Source organism: Simochromis diagramma, unplaced genomic scaffold (genome assembly GCF_900408965.1).
Source record: "Simochromis diagramma unplaced genomic scaffold, fSimDia1.1 OVJJ01000320.1, whole genome shotgun sequence".
Taxonomy (NCBI): Eukaryota; Metazoa; Chordata; class Actinopteri; order Cichliformes; family Cichlidae; genus Simochromis; species Simochromis diagramma.
Window position 1 is genome coordinate 4,959,574 of NW_024386773.1, and position 15,549 is coordinate 4,975,122.

At 37.3% G+C, this 15,549-nt stretch overlaps 1 protein-coding gene across 5 annotated transcripts in view; it reads right to left on the reverse strand.

Annotated features, from left to right (window-relative positions):
* Window positions 1–11,714, reverse strand: part of chd6 (chromodomain helicase DNA binding protein 6) — a 95,669-nt gene extending 83,955 nt beyond the window's left edge. For 2 of the 5 annotated variants that reach the window (XM_040004261.1, XM_040004241.1), the window contains exon 1: window positions 10,505–10,680. The gene's annotated coding sequence lies outside the window, so the exon portion shown is untranslated. Of the gene's footprint in view, window positions 1–10,504; window positions 10,681–10,943; window positions 11,010–11,329 lie in introns of those variants that run through there. The other 3 variants (XM_040004247.1, XM_040004252.1, XM_040004268.1) reach the window with 3 other exon arrangements.
* Window positions 11,715–15,549: the final 3,835 nt, after the last annotated feature.

Consider the following 15,549-nt stretch of genomic DNA (forward strand, 5'->3'; position numbering starts at 1 on the left):
TCGATATTACTTAGTATGATGTTGTTTTATGTCTATTTTTTCACAAGTCATTTTGATTTCCTTTGAGTTTGATGCAGCGCAGACTAAGAACATCTGTGAGCCGATTCCATGGTCTTTAGCATAAGACAGCATGCAACAACTCAACAACAAGCAAGTTTTATTTTGGCCTGTCATGAAGTTACACCAAGTTAACCAAAGCCAGAATGCTATCGGTCAACAGATGCACAGGATATCCAATATCTGACAATATGAAAATACATTTGCACTTTTTTACACAGTAAAATTAATTCAGTGCACAACCTAGCTGTTTCAAAAGTAGGTGCAGTAAGATTCATAGACTGACATCAGACACACGCATTTGAGGATTCGATTTTGATTCTATTATCAGCCAATTACAGGACGCCTGCATCAACATACCTGACACCAATCCTTTGAACTGGCTTCAGACATCTCTTATTAATATTCAGATATTGGTTTCACCCATTTCAACCAGACTTTCACTGATATAGTCAACTTAACACTAGACTTAATAATTAGGGATGTGCTCAACAAGTCAACTAGACATTTAAACGTTGCCAAACTCTGTTCCTCGAATATCTGGATCACAGGATTATGTTTGAATAGTAGTCCCTAATAATAGTCCCATTGTTACTCTTCTGGGGAGACTAACTTACACTGTTAAGGCCAAGAGTGAAAACTCTGTTCATTTATAGGAAACATAAAATAATTTTTAAAAAAATGGAAATCTAGGTTCCATGTGAGTGTAGCGTGAACATGAGCGATTGTCTCAATGTGTTTCTATTTAGTATTGATGCAGGCTGAATGTGAGTGTGTCTGTGTAAGGGTGTATAAGTCCAATGGCTGTCTGTATGTGTGTGTGCCTGTGTTCTCTATGAAAATGCAAATACTAAAATACATAAATTATACATTAAAAATTATATATAAAAATTTTTTGTCCAAACTCTAATGTAATGACTTTATTTTAAGTCATTTTTAACCAAATATGACAAAAAAGTTTACATTTCAGGCCACTGTAAAAACGTCTCCGAAGAAATTGTAGCCAAACATTAACTGAGAAATTAATCAATAAAGGACAATAGATTTTTTTCCTCCTCCCACTCAGTAACTACTCTTTTTCCAGTAACGGTTTCACCTGTGAAATTATCTCTATAAGGAAACGGCTCTAGGATTTTCATTTTACAACCTTAAAAAGTCGGTGTTAGGGCAGACTTATTCTAAAGCAACAGACAGAAATCCTACCAGGCCATCTCAGTGGAGAGACCCGTTCTTTCTTCAGTGACCTTATTCCCGTCACTCAGTCACTTGCCCTTGCACAAAAGAGCAGAAGAGCCATACTGTTGCTGAGTCTGAGAATCATCAGGAGACAACTCGCTAGAGGGATGAAGAGGAGCAGCCGGCTGTGCTAAATCAGAACCAAATTTCAGCCCCGTTTTCCCAAACGTGTGTGTGTGTGCTAGCTTGCACAAAGAGCGGAGCGCGCCTTAAAAATGGAACACAGCTCCTCCTCACTCCATCCCTGCTTCAGCTGTTCGACGCTTCCACGAGGGAACAAACAAAGCAGCGGACAATGGTGTCAGAGGGAGCCCTGTTTAGATTCATCTTTCTCGGTTAATTACTTATCACCTCTAAATCTCAAACCCTGCTGCTGATGCTGATGACACAGTTTTCATCTTTCCTTGTGCCAAGTATCCAGCCTACCTAATCTGCTATAGTGTTGTGGCATTGACATGAGCCACACATCAGAGCGCACCATTGTGTGCTATATTTAAGGTCACAAGTGAATCCCGCCTACCTTCTCCACCCAGTGAACGACATGACCATACAACCGCTCACTAACTTACAGCATTTTACACTGAAGACTTGACTATTGTATTACAGGCATATAATCAATGTCTATTCCTCTATTTTTATTGGTTTTATTTATCCCTGTTTATACCCTGTGATGTGTACTCTGAAATTCCTGAATGATCTTTTTCTACATTGTCTTTTAATAAAAGTTTTCATATCAGCTCACATATGTCGACATAAAAACTGATGCTAACTGATGCTAGTTTAACAAACTTTTTTTTTTTAAATCGTTAGGAGAAAAATCATAATACACTTGACAATCTAAATATATGCTCTTGTTAATCCAGTTATGATGAGACATAATGACCTAAATAAATCAAAATCCAACTTCCACTACCAATACATTGGAATTTCTCATATGGATGCTTTAACAGCTGAACAGATTTCACAACGATTACCATCACCATAATTTTAATTTTAATTTTAATGCACCAAACTCTCATGTGAATGCATAGCTGCCTTCTCACCCAAATGCAAAATACAAAGTGGGATAATCGAGAGAAGACAGTGTTGCATTTCCTCTGAGGTGCTGACTCACACTAACTGAGATGTATATCGTACAATCAGTTGATCAGTTTAAATCTAATTTCTTCTGTCTCCATCCACAGAAGTGATAAACTGAAACACTAGCACATAAACTGCCCCTTAAACAACAATAAATAAGCACACCAGGAGAAAGCTGAACATAATGAAGAAATTTAATTTATCCTGTCATTTCTTCATAACTATAATAACATAATATTTATAATCACAAGCTTTAAAACTCTTTAATAAGAGTTTAATAAGGAACATGTTATACACGTTACATGGACAGCTGATCAATTTTATGGTTGGTTTAATTTAAATGGTTCAACTGAGTAGTAAACCATCAATACAGGTTTACTGTAAACATCTCAGAGTGCAACAAAGATATCTGACGGCACCATATGCCTCAATGGTGTGGAACACTTCTTTAAGGAGATTAGATACAACACACAGAACCATGTAATGTGTATTACAATCGAAAGGTTTTAAATTACTTGACATCCTTGCATTTTTCCTTTTAGGTGCCAACATAGTACATGCAAATGATCAACCAAAGGTTCTTCTGAAAAGCTGATTTCCTCCAAAGATTAAGAGTCATTTTTTTCACTGATGCTTTCCTCTCTTACTAAATTCCATGGTAGACCTTGCACCCGAAATTCATATTACACATTAACATTTTTCATGTGGAAAAGTTACAAATAAACACTAAGTAATAACACACTAAAAGCCTTTTTGCATGGATTACTGGTATACGATTCCACCATAACAACAATGTGCAAAATGCAGAATGCAGCAAAACCACTGGGCAAAACAGTGGATCACAGATAACGCAGTCTGTAGAGTAACATGGACATAGGACTGCCAGCTGGAAAAAAAAAAAAAAAAAAAAAAAAAAAAAAAAAAAAAAGAGTTTCAAATGTCACAATAAAAGTTTCCAATGCCTTTGTTCCAGCACAACTGGATTACTTTCATGTGATCATCTTCAGCAAAGAAGTAAAAAGTTTACAAGTTGCTTGAAATTCAGCTGCACATTGTGAACTGTAGAAAAATAATGAAAACTATATGTGTGGCAGCCACGATGTTCCTGTCAAGAAAGAGGTCAGTGTATGTTTTGTTTTTTTGTTTGTTTTTTAAGTTTAATGACAAATGTGTTCATGACAATATCGCAAAATGTACTGTTTGAAAGATTATTTTCTCAGATTAGTCACCATTAAAGTTATTTAAAGTTATTTTTAAGTATAGAGAATTGACAATGAATCTCCTAAACAGAGCATGTACATTAAAATACTCAATATTGGATACATTTTGGTTAAACCAGCATTTAAAAGTATACGTTTATTAAACAAGATCATTTATAGTAAGAGAGATTGTAGGTTTCACATGAATCTTGCATTGTATAAGGTTTACATATCCGGACATTAAGGTGACCTTCCAAATTTTCTTTCTATGAACTACAATTTCAGTTGTAAGGAAGAAGTTGTTTGTTACACTTGATGTTTAAGTACAAAAGTAATTACATTATATGTATATTTTAAAGCAAAAACAGTAGAAAGATGGACTTCGTTACTTTGACACCACCCATTTTGACTAAAGAAAACAATGAGCGATGAGCATTTTTACCATGTCCATGTCAGCGGTTTATAAAACTAGATGTGAGAAGACGGCGGCGCTTCCGAATGTCAAACCACTTGTCAATCACAAGTTTTTAGCCAATGAACATACCCCAGATAATCCTCCTTTCTGAAACACAGATTTATAATACTGTTGAACTTTTTAAAATTCAACAGGACCCAAAGTGAGTGACTGAGACCATGAACTTGCTCACAGTGTTCAGGACAGAAAGCCAATTTCCAATAGACCTCTATCAATGTTTCATCACAAGCTTCTAAATCGTTATGTGGAGAAACTTGATGAGGGAGGGACGAAGATGTTAACTTATACCCCCGACTGAGTTTACTGATGTTGTGGAATAGGGCTGTTCGATATAATGATATATATCGGATGACGATATAAAAACATCTATTGTTTCATTTTATGCTATTGTTTGTTTCGTGGTGTCGCAAAATAAACTGTTCATGGCAATATTTTTTCATCGTTTTGATGGTCACTGTAGTAGCTATCTTAATTTCTTAAAGTTCTCTCTTTCTCTTATATTTAAGCCCTATTGTGGAATGTAATCCTGGCATTATTCCTGACTTCACACCACAAGATTAATATCATTATGTTATCAACAATAACACACATTATATTGGACGAGATATGAAGGCCTACAAAAGTTTGAATGCTTATCAGTATTTTGTGGCAAGATGGGTAACAAACCCAAGTCACTGGACTTTGCCTGGAACTGTAATCACTGGATCAAGTGGGCCACAGTCACTGCTCAGGTATTTTCCTGATTTTTATTACATTTTGATGTTGACACACTGACATGTTGGTAAATGGTTGAGGATATCTGTATTTTCATCACTAAGCGCTGCTCTAAGCTCCAGTTCGCTGCTATTGATTGATTTTTCTGTTACAGAAATTTTTTTTTGAAGTAGATCTAAAGTGGGGAGACTCGAACTTAGCAAATAAACTCTTGTGATGTAAGAATGTAATCAAACTGTTGATCAGAGGGAAAGTAGTTTAAAAGTTTTAGGACCCTAGTTTCTAATGTTAGCTGGCGTGACGTTAGCTTGTAACGTTATGTCCCTACTGCAACACGCCTGAATAAAATTAGTAGGTCATAAGTAGAACTCTATAGAACTTGACTGCATGCTGAGGTGGCAACCCCTTACCCTACCTACTCAAGTAAATTTAAATAAATGTAAGTAAATGTGTTGGGAAAAATATACTTCTAAAAGTACTTGTATTGCACCAATGGTCATTCACTTATGAGCTGCTTTAACATGAATCAAACGGCTGAATTTTATTCAGATGTGTTGCAGTAGGGACACATGTAAAAGTTTCAGGACACCGGCCATCGAGGAATGGAGTTTTAGACACGCGTCTTTGCTTCTGGGTTTAAAAAGCGATTTCCATCTTTCATACGATCTATGGTTTAACAGCACACAGGATGAATACCCAAGGCCAGGGTTGGCATTAACGTAACTCTTCATACAAAGAAAGGGAAGAAAGTTGCTTTCTACAGCTGGAGTTTGACTAACATCGACAGACATCTATACAGTATGACGGAAGGGCATTTGAAATTGTATGGTTTTTTTCCTTTATAAGTCAAACCACCTTTAAAAAAAAATATTATAATTAGTTGTTTACTGTTCAGGCTGAGCTTGAACACAAAACCTCCTACCAAAATATAATTATTAAGAAACTGCATAAATTGTATTAAATTATATGTTAGACAGAGAGTTGTGTTGGTGAGATCAATATTAGTTCCAAGGTGGAGTTTGTGCCTAATGAAGTAACCAATGACTGTATCTGCACCAACTCTAAGTTTATTCCAGTACCAAAGCTCTTATAATCACCATTTCACAGAACTTGATACTGTGTAAATAAAAGTTAAACAGGTTAAACAGTACTGTTTAAATAAATAAATGTGTACTTTTAAAATAAATGAATTTAAAGTTTTGTGGAGTTTGCATGTTCTCCCCGTGTTTGTGTGGGTTCCCTCCGGGTACTCCGGCTTCCTCCCACCGTCCAAAGACATGCAGCTTGTGGGGATAGGTTAATTGGATAATCCAAATTGCCACTAGGTGTGACTGTGCGAGTGAATGTGAGTGCGAATGGTTGTCTGTCCCTGTGTGTTGGCCCTGCGACAGACTGGCGACCTGTCCAGGGCGTACCCCGCCTCTCACCCTATGACAGCTGGGATAGGCTCCAGCGCCCCCCGCGACCCTGAAAAGGATAAACGGAAGCGAATGGATGGATGGATGGAATTTAAAGTTTAAATAAATATAAATAAAAACATAATACAATGATTTATAAATTATTTAAACCCGATATTTAATAGATAACAACTCAAAGACATCATATCAAATGTTCTGAGAAACATTTTTGAAAATGCATCCAAATTTGAGGTCAGCAACACTTCAGAAAAGTTAGAAGAAGTGAATGTTTTTTGCTACTGTGTTACATCATCTCTGTTAACCATATTCCCTTTGGAAAATGATATAGTTTTAAAAGTGAGTATTTCATTCTTGATTGATACAGGATTTCAGCAGATAAACAGTTTGTGCCATCACTTTCATATTTTTCATTTCATAAAAATCTAACTGTTTTTATTGTGAGCCAGATCTGAGGAGCGTACTATGAAGCAAGCTTAATGGATAGCAATAACAAACTTAAAGTCTGAGTTTTGTGTGTCACAAAGGAGACTCTCGTTTAACTTTGCTATATCACCATGGTAAATTATGCTGAACAAATAACCGGCGCAGGTTATATCCAGAGTTTCAGTTTAATAATTGACTAGATGCACCACATTTTTACTGATTCTTTTATGTATAGCATGTTTTAAGTGCAATTCAGCTTGTTTGCAGGGCAAATACATTTTATATGTGGAAGTTCTTAAGCTGCATGTCTGTGAAGATTCTCAGTCATCCAGGTCATCGTAGTCTGCGTAGTCTAAAGAAGTCCAGATGCTTTTCTTTCCAAGCTTTTTAAGCTGTAACTTACTAAAAATCACAAAAAAGCCAAGCTGTAAAGTTAGAGCAGCTCAAACTGTTTATCATATTGTCATTTGGAATGTGCATGTATTTGGTGATATGGAAAATGTATACATATTTTTATATTTGATTCTAACCTGCTGCCAAGCCACTTTTATATTGCTAGAATTGGAGCTACAAAACAAAGACCACACGGTAAGAATGCATATTGTATCAATAAAATTAATTTTACTTTAACCAGCTAATAGTCAGCATATTAATAATAATTATGAAACTTTGAATGAATCCAGTTTACAGTTTCAGATATCTAAAGTACAGCTTTTATGTTAGAAATAAACAAAGAGCGTACTGAATGTTATATTCCAAGGTTAATGATTTTCAGCAGCCTTAATGTAATTGTACTGTTAACTGTAACAGTTTCGCATTCTATTGTTATGTTCACTGTGTTCTTTATCGTTAACAGATTTAGACTTTTTAGATTCACCATTTTATCATCATCAACTGATCACATCTGATTGGAGCAGGCGACACTCATAGGGATCATTTGTTTGCGGAAGAGCGTGAAATGCCCCTTTTTAATGTGAACGTGCCGAGATCCTGAAGCAGAAAGCCTGGCTTAACAGAGAAGAGCGATAGTTTTTGTCAAGCCAGTTAATGCAAAAATGAAAAGAAAAAAAAAAAAAAAAAAAAAAAAAAAAAAAACAAGCCACACCTCTGGGCTGCTGACAGTCTGCTGTGGCACGCCTGTTTTGTTTTTTTTCTTCTTCCCTTTAACTACAGGTCCAGGCTAATGAAGGATTCCGTTTCCATGATTTCCAAAAAAGGATTAGCAATTTTAACTGGTTAGAGAGCAGGCCAGTTTCCACTTTACTTAAGTCCATCCCAACTGAACCCAAAGATGCCGACAGGGGTCCTGGATCTTGTTTATGTATATGTTTTCCTGCATGTTACAGTTGAAACTTGCATTTGTACATTGAGCAAAAATCCTGTGGTTCTCAGAGATGTTCCTAAGCACATGCACTAGTTTCCGTTTTTAATGCTGCGCTGCCCAAGGGCCAGTAGATCACAAGCATTCAATACTGGTTTTCTGTATTAGACCCTGTGTACAGAGATTTCTCAGAATTTTCTGATAATATGTAAAATAGATTGTTTTTAAATGCCCCCCCCAAATCTATAGTTTTCCCTGTTCCAACATTTTATTAAATGTCTTATTTGCATCAAATTTATTACAAATAAGAATTTACAGTTTCAGTATTTGATCATCTGCCTTTGGTTTATTTTCACACAAACACATATTAAATAATTTACAAATCATTGCAATCTCTCTTTTATTTACATGTTATAAAGACAAAAGTTTTAACTGATACCGTCACAGAGATATTATTTCAAGAAAATGTCAATTTCTGGAGCTTTATTTGGCAGGAAACCTTTTAGTCTTGTTACACTGAGCTGTGTTTGTGTCATTTGTCAAACAGATTAAAAACAATATGTTGGAATGCAATCCAATGTAAAATCACTACTAAACAGTTGATTTATAGTTGAACTGACACCACTCTGAATGTGAAAAAAAAAAAAAAAAAAGAGCATTAAAATCTTCAGAATACAGAATGTGTGGCACAGTATTACATTAAACTGTGTAGGTGTGCCTAATAAAGTGGAGAGGGAATGGAAAGGTCACAGATTATCAGTACGTATCTGGATTTATTATTAAATAATACAATGGTTCAGGTTTTTCTGATCACTGAAATAGACGAACGCACTTTTATTTGGTTTAGATGGAGAAAAAGCTCTTGCAGAATATGTTCAAACACTGAGCATGCAGTTCTCTACAACAGGTGGCTCTTTTAGAGTTTTCCTTGTGAGAACTGTCTGCCTATTGCCTCAACTAACATTTTTTTAAGTTAATATTTTTTTTCTATGACAAAGCAATATCTGTTTAAAGACTGTCAATTTTTGGTCACAAATAAATAAATCTAAAAATAACCATTAGCAAGGTAATGGTGTGATCTAACAGGAAGGAAAGATGTTCAATACTACTATTCAACTTTCAGTTATTCTGACCTCGGTGCCAACTGATGTCAGCAGCTGTAAAAATTCCCATGGAGTCAACATCCGGCATCGGTATGAGAATAATAGCACAGAAGATTCTTAACTATTTATATAAATTTATGTAATTAAGTTGAGCTTTGTGTACTACAGTGTACACAAATGTACACTGCTTGAACTGTCAGCTGTCTCAACAACTGAGAAAAGGGGAAAAGAGAAAAGAAAAGTTTTTTCATTCCCTCTGCTTTCTCAATGATGGAGTTAAAGAAACGCGGCAGTTCTGCAAGTCAAAATTAAAAAGCCTGTCTACTTGTCCAGGATAGGTGTACAAGTAGGCAGACAGGCGCATTCAGGCCAGAGTTTTCAAATAGCCTACATGTCTTTTTCCTCCCACAGTCAAAAGACATGCATCCTTTATCTTTTGGCTGTAGCACACCAAAACAAGGCCAACATGCAAATACTGGGTCACCATGCCTCCTGGTGACCAAAGTGAGTCATACTGCAAACCACCAAAGAAAATCCTGAGAATTGACAATGCAACTTTTCAGCTCTCACAAACTGACTGAATTAAACTAAATGCATTCCTAGCAACAGATAGGAGCAGATATTTATGTCAAATACAAAGGACTACTTCCAGCCTTACACCATACCAACTGGTAAGGGAAAACATCCTGTACATATGCTGGACTTGCATTTATAGAAGTCTTTTCTAGTCTTACTGACCACTCAAAGCACTCTACACCACAAGCCACATTCACAACCTTAGTCTTCCAGACTGGACAGTAGAGTCAGAACAGATTGGGTAAAAACAATTTAAGAGTTTCCACTTATCCTACACATAAACATTCTTTGCAACACTATTAATCTCCAAGTCATTGTAATAGGGATTATCTTTTAGTACCCTTTGTCTGTGCACCTGGCCAGGTGAAAATGTAGGGATTTAGGGACAACACTTTCACTTAATGACTCAGTGTGCTTGCATGACTCATTATGTCCCCGAATACACACCTGGCTGTTATAGCTATAAATGTTTCATAAGGCGTTATGAGGCTAACAAACTAGCTTTTATCAAAGCTCTTTGAGGTTTTGGCTATAATGAATGCTAGCAGACGCATAGGCTAGCGCACAGCTAGCATGAATGTTGCAAGGCACTGGATTGCCACAAGTTGGGAGGGCTAGCTACGAGGAAAAAAAATAAGTTCCCGGCGAGTAAAAAGCCGACTTGGGGCGAAAAGCACAAAACACACACCGGACACACCGACAGAGAAAAGGATACACTGTGTCCCATTTCATGTTAGCCCCCGTAGCTACCGCGCTAGCTTTCTCCGCTAGCTCTGTAATGTCACTGCATCGCTGTTGTAAATACATTATAACAGCCCTCTCCTTACACGTGTGGAGAGCCTCTAAAACTCCTTCTCGGGGACATCTCTCCACCGAAAAAACCTCCCCAGCGGGCTGCTCACCTGCTCCGGACACCGGACACACGCTCTCACCGGCGAGACATCCCCCCGGTTAGCCCGAAAAACACTGGCGCTTTTTATTTCCAAGGACACAAAATCGCCATGACAGTTTAGAAAAATGCATAAAAAATTAGCAGGCAGAGGAGGGAGGGGAGAGAGAGAGAGGGAGAGAGAGATGAGGAGGGGAGGGGAGAGGAGAGGAGAGGAGAGGAGGGGAGGGGAGGGTAAGGGAAGAGAGGAGGAGAGGAGGGAGGAGAGAAGGGAAGAGGGAGGGAGAATAGAGGAACTCCACGCAATATCTATTTAATCCACATAAAGCTACCAGCTCCGCGGAGTTCATTCAGTCTGGATGCTGGAGTTCTGCACTGCCAGTCTAGACACAGCCACGCGCACGCACGTTCACAAAGACAAGCCGCATCCTAAGTCAAAGGGCGCCTCTTACCTAAAATGGCCACTGCAGCAGCCAAAACACAAACAGCATTTTATTTGGTGGAAGTTTAGCAGCAGCGGCTGCGGTGTGGCTGCTGCAGCCAGCCTAACCTTACCACTTTGATCCAGTAGCAGCTCAGCGTTTCACATTTTTCCATTGGCTGCAGCCTAGCGCAGCTGGCTCCATGCATATTTCCATTGGCCCCGCAGCTGTCAAGCAAGCAAAAACGAGCCACTCTCTCCCGGGTTTGTCTGAGAGCTATCGCGGCAGCCTCAGGCAACACCATTGTGTATTGTGTGTATTTTCCTCCCTTCCTGCTGATTCGCATAGATGTGAGCCTCATGCCCACTGCCTCTTGCTTTTTTTAGGTGGTGGTGGTGTTGTGTTGTTGTCCTTACCGCAGATTTGCCGGGAAATCCTTCTCGTACCGGGAGAAGCTTCCCACCGCACCGACCGGCTGCCTCCTGCTGCTGTCATTGAAGGAATGAAAAAAACAAGAGGGGAGCGTTCAGTTTTCAACCCCCCCGATGCAACAAAACGAAGGGGTTTACATTTCTCCTCTGCTGGCTGCATCCACCAATCATGTCGCTTTTTACTCCTCCATCATTACCGGGTTTGAAGGGCGGAAGAAAAGAAATAAGACATTCCACGTCTTTTGCAGATCGGGTTGCGTTTCCCGGATGTTGAGCTTCGTTGCTGGACTTAAATTGCTGTTTGTGAGATGCAGGATGTATCAGATGTTAACTTTTGCCTTTTTAGGGATCTGTTTCGCTAGAAGGCTGATCCGAGTGTGTCTTTTGAGAAGACTTGGAACCTCTCTTTGTTTCCAGCTTCACCTGGAGTGCGCTGACTTTTAGGATCACCAGCCCGTTACCTTCTTCCATTATTCTCCAGCTAAACACGCTTTTTATGATACACAATAAACTTTTATTCAGAGCCTATTCATTCCCTTGTAGCTGTGTGTGTCAGGAACTTCTGACTTCAAAGAGACACATCACAAATTTATAGTCACATGCTGACATTTGGGACTTAAAGTTTGACTTTGTTCAAAATACTATGACCCCATCTTGAAATCTTTTTTTCTTTAACCATACTACGCAGTCTTCATAATTGATTATCACTGACCCTTTACTTACTCATCCTAGGTGGCTTAAAAGCTAAAAAAAAAAAAAAAAAAAAAAGATTCCCTGTGCTGATTCTGTTATAGTTACTGTGTGTAAGTATGTTTGAGTTCATTATTGTTACAGGTGCACTATAGCATCTACATTTTATTAGTATTTCAAGCAGAGGTGTTGGGGAATAAGCTATTTGTACGTATTAACAGTTTACCTCAAACACATTTTTAAACGTACTTTTAAACAAACAATAAAACAATTATCTAGACAAATGTGTTTATGTTTTTTCCTTCCTTTTAATAATGAAACCGTATGTATCAAACCTAATTTTGAACATTTAAAATCCCATATGGTACCAAAGTTACATTTACAAATATCAACATATTTCTTGTCAAATTACTGCCATCTATAGTTGTGCTATAATCTTGAATTTTCCTCTGAACTCTGTTGTTCAAACTTGACTTATTAAAATTAATTAAAAAATAAACTGCTTTACCATTTATTATTAGGTGCACACGTAATTGATTAATAGTTTATATTCAAGAGCACCCGTTATTTTATCTTTTCTTTTTATCTTTTTTTGATGAAATGGAGCTGGAGATGGGTGGGGTGGATGGTGGGTGTATAAAGTACACACGTTCACAGTTGGGCAATAGAAGATTTGAGTATTGGTTAAAAGTAAGTGCATAAATTCTGCGTTGAAACACTCTGGATTTTTCCTTCATTATACCACACCACTGTGTCTCCATGTCTATATGTGACAAAACAATGGTTCAGTAATGCTGTAATCATACACTGAATACTTTGCAGTGCAGTCAGACATTCTGTAAGACATTCCTCTTATAATTTATATAAATGTGCTTTTTAAAACTTCACACTTAATGTTAGTCCAGGTTGCTATGAATGAACATGCAGATGTATTGAGTTCAAAACCTTTAACTTCACTGACAAGATCTTAACATTGCGTGTGAGGAGACAAGTCTAAAAACTTGAATTTTACGATGAGGACATGGGTGAAAGCTTCTGAAATACCCTGAGCTGGACCCTACTTTGCCAAAAGTTAAAAATAGTTTAGTTAATATTTAGTCAAATATTCTTACTTTTATTAACAAACACTAATTCACCATTGTTCTCGATGATATTTTCAGTGAGAAACCAGACCTGTGTTATTCTGCCTTTGCGAGACAAATCTGCTTGAGTTGAAATTACAAGTTCTTGAATGCAATTAATGTTTTTTTTAATTAAAGTGTAGCAGACAGCCTATAATGATAATGATAGTGCTTCATGAGCATCACAGAATTTCTGAGTGCTGAGATTTAAAATTTTCAAACGCTTTTTTCTTCTTTAAATGTGAAGGTGCTGAGATGCAAAATCATCTTGTCTGCAGCACCTTTGACACGCCAAAAACAAAGTGCTGTTTTGTCTGAGTTAAATGCCTGATGTTACTGAGATAACAGCTTAAAGTATTTTCTCTGTTACATACTTTACAACCTCTGTACAGTAAGTGAGGTTAACACTGTTGCAGGTACACTCCTTGGAGACCCTCCTGGAAGAAAAATCTCACAGTGGTGAGCAGTGTTTACATCATTAAAATGAATGGAGACGTTTTTCTGCATCACTGGTATCTGCTACTAAATTAGACATCATCACATCATCCACAAAGCAGCTTTTAATATAATTTCGCCTCATAAAATGAATTGTTTGCTACAGCCAAGGAAGCTCACATGTACTGTCTGTTGCATTGGAAGAACAGAGATAAATAGAGGAAACAGTTGAAATGTTATTGAAATACACCCCTCTGAGGGATTTTACATCACAACACAGCCTGACTCAACTTTTTCCCCCTCTTTCATCTCTGGCACATTTTCAGTTTGTTGCAGTTTTTTAAATACTTATTTTCCCCTTACTTATTTTTTTTTCTTATCACACTAAAAAGACCAACTATAACAGAAACTGTTTATTTAAAGCAAAGCAAACAAACAAAATAACAGTCTCAGTTGTGAAAATAATAATGTTTTGTAGCATTTTGTTTGTTGTTGATAATCCTTTTCTTTATAGTACATGTGATGATAATCCCAGCATACAAATCTAAGCATTACCTTAACATTACATTCATACTTTAAATGTATATTTAAGATTCAAGCAAACATTATTACAAAAGTGTAGGAAAATGTAATAAAGAGCTTGACAAGAAATAGGCAACATAATTAAAAATTGTTGTAAGAAATGTAGACTTTTAATACAGAAAAATAAAAAATATGATTGATACTAATTCAACTGATATTTCTAAAAATTAGCATTTCTTGTTAAATTCAAATGTATTAAAGGCTATATAATTACATAAACACATTACTAAATTGCTAAAGTGATCAGCTTGTTCAAGTAGAGGTCTGTTTAATTTAATGAGGAGCCAGTGAGACAAGCAGGTAAACACGCTGTCATTTCTTCTGTTATTGAAACACTGATTTTTTCCCCCCTTTGGACTGAATGCAGGTTAATTGCTCGTTGGATGTGAATATGCTTGTGAATTTGCTTGTGCATTGATGTTTGTTTACAGCTTATTTTACCCACTTTATACAGGCTGTAGAGCTCAGTGGAAGAGCCCAGTGTCACACCATCATGAAAAAAATAACTGGTGCAACACAAGGATTAACTTGTTTTTCACTTTTATAAAGTTGCTCATTCTGTTTCAGACGTCAGATGACTCCATTTCACTTGTTTTTTTAGGTTCTCTATTAGGTGATAGTACCTGGTACCAGATACTTGTTTAGTACCTACTCAGCCGGAGTTCCAAGCGATCTGAATTTATCCTAAAATGTGACGTCCAAAAACTGCATGGCGAGTCAGTGGCGTCACTCGATGATGAGTCGTGGGAGTCAATGCCCAATCAACAGAAGGAATGGCAGATATTTAATAGTCAAACACGACAATGTGAAAAAGGTCATGTTTTATGAGGCATGTATATATCATGCTAATATTTAAGTGCACAGTGAAGCTTCACATAACATTTGTCTTTGCTGTACCTTATATTTTACCTCCATATATACAGATGGTGTGTATGTGTGTGAGTCATACCTGGTGCTTTAAGTTGATTATTGGGTAAATCCTGAAAAAGACCCCAAAAAACAAGTATATTGTAGCCCAGCCAAAATTTGATTCTAATTAAGTCATGGATTTAAAATTTTCATGTTAGTCTTTAAATTCAAGGTTTTGGTACTTTTTGCCTGCAGACAAATGTATCTATTTTTCCTTTGTCCTCTGTAGTATTATCTGCTGTTTCTTGAATATAATGGAATTAAATTGCACTTGTCCTGTGGTCCGTGCAGCACGGTGGCACGGTGGTTAGCACTGTTGCCGCACAGCAAGAAGGTCCTGAGTTCAATTCCACCATCAGGCCGGGGTCTTTCTGTGTGGAGTTTGCATGTTCTCCCCGTGTTTGCGTGGGTTCTCTCCGGGTACTCCGGCTTCCTCCCACCGTCCAAAGACATGCAGCTTGTGGGGAT